Source organism: Chrysochloris asiatica, unplaced genomic scaffold (genome assembly GCF_000296735.1).
Source record: "Chrysochloris asiatica unplaced genomic scaffold, ChrAsi1.0 scaffold00048, whole genome shotgun sequence".
NCBI lineage: Eukaryota > Metazoa > Chordata > Mammalia > Afrosoricida > Chrysochloridae > Chrysochloris > Chrysochloris asiatica.
The window spans coordinates 474496-478818 of NW_006408566.1; positions in this window are offsets into that span (position 1 = coordinate 474496).

The following is a 4323-nucleotide window of genomic DNA, read 5'->3' on the forward strand; positions in this document are numbered from 1 at the left end:
TTCTGGTCTTCGGTCTTTAGTGTTTAATGTATCAAATCTGTTCTTCAGATGATCTCTAAATTCAGGTGGGATAAATTCAAGGTCATATTTTGGCTCTCGTGGACTTGATTTCATTTTCTTCAGCGTCAGTTTGAATTTGCATATGAGTAATTAATGGTCTGTTCCACATTCTGCCCCTGGCCTTGTCTTCACTGATGATATGGAGATTTTCCATCTTCTCTTTCCACAGATGTAGTCAATTTGATTTCTCTGTGTTCCATCTGGCGAAGTCCATGTGTATAGTCATCTGTTATGCTGTCTAAAGAAGGTATTTGAAATAAACAAATCAATTGGTTTTGCAGAAATCTGTCATTCATTCCCCAGCATCATTTCTATCACCAAAGTCATATTTTTCAACTACTTGTCCTTCCTCTTTGCTCCCAACCTTTGCATTCCAATCACCAGTAATGAGCAATACATCTTGATTGCATGTTTGATCGATTTCAGATTGAAGTAGTTGGTAGAATTCTTCTATTTCATCCTCACTGGCTTTAGTGGTTGGTGCATAAATTTGAATAATAGTGGTATTAACTGGGCTTTCCTGTAGGCATATGGATATTATCCTATCACTTACAGCATTGTACCTCATGACTGATCTGATTATGTTCTTTTTGACGATGAATGCAACACCATTCCTTTTCAATTAGTCATTGCTTGTGTAGTAAACCACATGGTTGTCAGATTCAAAATGGCCAATACTAGTCCATTTTTGCTTCCTAATGCCTAAGATATCGATGTTGATATGTTCCATTTCATTTTTGACAACTTCCAATTTTCCCAGATTCATACTTCATTCCATGTTCTGATTTTCAGTGGATGTTTACAGCTGTTTCTCTTCATTTTGAGTTGTGTCCCATCAGCAAATGAAGGTTCTGTGGGCTTTTCTCCTACAAGCTTAACTCTATTCATATCATCATGGTCAACTGTACTTTGAGGAGGCATCTCTTCCCCAGTCACATTTTTTTTTTTTTCTCTCCCCAGTCACATTTTGAGTGCCTTCCAATCTGAGGGGCTCATTTTCCAGCAGTGTATCTGACAGTGTTTTTCTGCTATTCGTAAGGTTTTCAGTGACTAGCGATTTGGAAGTAGTTCGTCACTCTTTCTTCCTAGTCTGTCTTTGTCTGGAAGCTCATCTGAAACCTGTCCACCATGGGTGACCCTGCTGGTTATTTAAAATTCCGGTGGTATAGCCCTCAGAATCACAGCAACTCAAATCACCACAGCACGACAGACAGACGAGTGGTGGCCGTTTGGTTTTATGTTGAAACTGTCACTTTAAATTTCTATATAAATCCTGATACAATCTGTTGTGCATAGAATCACTATAAGTTGGTACCGACTCGATGGCACCTCACAACAACAACAACATGGAAGTCCTGATGTGACACTGTGGGATAATGCAATGGACCATAAAGTTGGTTTGAACACAATGTTAATAGTTCAAATTCACTAGCCTCTCCTTGGAAATCCCATACAGGGTTGCTATGAATTAGAACTGGCTACATGGCACTTAACAACAACAACAGTATTCTGCAAGACGGTTAAGGGGTTAAGGTGTTAAGGGTTTGATAAGGAGTTCTGGTGTAGCATTGTGAGTTAATGTGCTGAACTGCAAAGTTGGTTTGAACCACAAAATCAGTGGTTCAAGCTCATCAACTGCTCCTCAGACACCCTATACAGGGTCACTATGATTGGAACTGACTTGGTGCACTTAACAACAGCGATTACAAGATGACTAGGTGATTAAGGCACTACAGAGTAGACTCTTTATGCATCAAAACAGAACAGCTCAGCAGTGTCTTTCTTTAGTGGCTGAAGTTTGGAAATAGTTGCCAGGCATTTCTTCTGAGGTTCCTCTTGATAGACTCAAACCTTCAAACTTTCCATTAGCAGCCCATCATGTTACCATGCAAACCACCCAGGAACTCCACTAAATCACTAAAACAACTATAATACTATAAATCAGAAATCATTGCTTCAGTTATCCATGAAGTCTAGCTCATTTGACCACAGTTTCTGATATATTTTCTTAGATGTATTTCGATCATTCTCATCACCTGTTTCTTTCTACTTGTACCAAACCTAATGCAAACCCACAGGGACAGAGCCGGTTCCAATTTATAGTAACCCAATATGGGGATTCTGAAACTAAGTCTTTATAGGAGCTGACAGATGAGGCTTTGGTCTGCAGAGCAACTGGTGGATTTGAACCACCGACCTTGAGGTTAGCAGCCCAATGCCTAACCAACAGTGAAACCATGGCATCTTTCTACCTGCAAGAACTGGACAAATGTAATTTTAAATTAAAAGTATGTTTTTATAATATGCTAATTTTAAATGAGTTATAAGTATTCAAGAAGCCAAGGAAATGCCATATAAAAAAATTTGGTTAAAAAAAAAAAATGCTTTGGTAAATAAATTCATTCCTACCTTCTCTTCAGAAATTACATTTTTCTATAATTCCCTCAAAGTTCACAAGATGGTTCTTTCCACTCTACTTTCCTTTTGGATGAACCATTAACAGAGTTCCTTTGTCCTTTTGTGGCACCTTCTCAATATCTTGAGAGAGAATGAGTGGTTTTCATGACTCATTCCGTTATTTTGCTTATTAGTAAAAGTTGAATAATGTCTCTTTTCACTAACCTATCACAAGTTTCTTTTTCACAATGAATACAACACCATTCCTCTTCAATTTGTCATTCCTGGCATAGTAAACCATGTGGTTGTCAGATTCAAAATGGCCAATACAAGTCCATTTCAGATCACTAATGCCTAAGATATTGATGTTTATGTGTTCCATTTCATGTTTGACAATTCCAATTTTCCTAGATTCATACTTTGTACATTCCATGTTCCGATTATTAATAGATATTTACAGCTGGTTCCTCTTCATTTTGAGTTGTGCCCCATCAGCAACTGGAGGTCCCGCGGGCTTTACTCCTTTCAGGTCAACATGGTCAACTCTACTTTGAGGAGGCAGATCTTCCCAGTCACATTTTGAGTGCTTTCCAACATGAGGGGTTCATATTCTGGCACTATTTCGGACTGTGTTTCTCTGCTATTCATAAGCTTTTCAGTGCCTAAATATTCGGAAGTAGTTTGTCACTCCGTTTTCCTAGTCTGTCTTTGTCTGGAAGCTCATCTGAAACCTGTCCACCATGGGGTGACCCTGCTGGTATTTAACATGCCCACAGCATAGCTTCCAGAATCACAGCAACTCACAAGCCAGCACAGTATGACAAACTGACAGATGAGTGGATGAAATAGAAGAATTCTACCACCTTCTTCAAACTGAAATTGATCAAACATGCAATCAAGATGTATTGATCATTACTGATGACTGGAATGCAAAGGTTGGGAACAAAGAGGAAGGATCAGTAGTTGGAAAATATGGCCTTGGTGATAGAAATGATGCTGGAGATCGCAAGATAGAATTCTGCAAAATCAATGATTTGTTCATTTCAAATACCTTCTTTAGACAGCATAAGAGACGATTATGCACACGGACCTCACCAGATGGAATACATAGAAATTAAGTTGACTACATCTGTGGGAAGATATGATAGAAAAGCTCTACATCATCAGTCAAAACAACACCAGGGATAGATTGTGGAACAGACCATCAATTGCTCATATGCAAATTCAAACTGAAGCTAAAAAAAATAAAAACAAGTTCACGAAAGCCAAAATATGACCTTGAATATATCCCACCTGAACTTAGAGATCATCTGAAGAACAGATTTGATACAGTAAACACTAAATACCAAAGAGGAGTTATGGGATGACATCAAGAACATCATACATGAAAAAAGCAAAAAGTTATTCAGAACACAAGAAAGAAGGAAAAGATCAAATGGATGTCAGAAGAGACACTGAAACTTGCTCTACAGCATAGAGATTCTAAAACAAATGGAAGAAATGAAGAGGTACAAGAGCTGAACAGAAAATTTCAAAGGTCAGCTAGAGAAGACAACATCAAATATTACAACAAAATGTGCAAAGATCTCGAATCAGAAAACCAAAAAGGAAGAACATGCTCAGCGTTTCTCAAGCTGGGGGAACTGAAGAAAAAATGCAAGCCTCAACTTGCATTATTGAAGGATTCTCTGGGCAAATTATTGAATGATACAGAAAACATCAAAAGAAGATGGAAGGTCCACAGCAGAGAAGACTTTAAGAACTGTTTAACCCTTAGAGAACTGGTTAAACCTCAGAGACATTCTGCTGCTTTGCTTGTCGGGCGTGGGGAATGGGGAGTTAATAGATGTTACTGATTTTGCAATC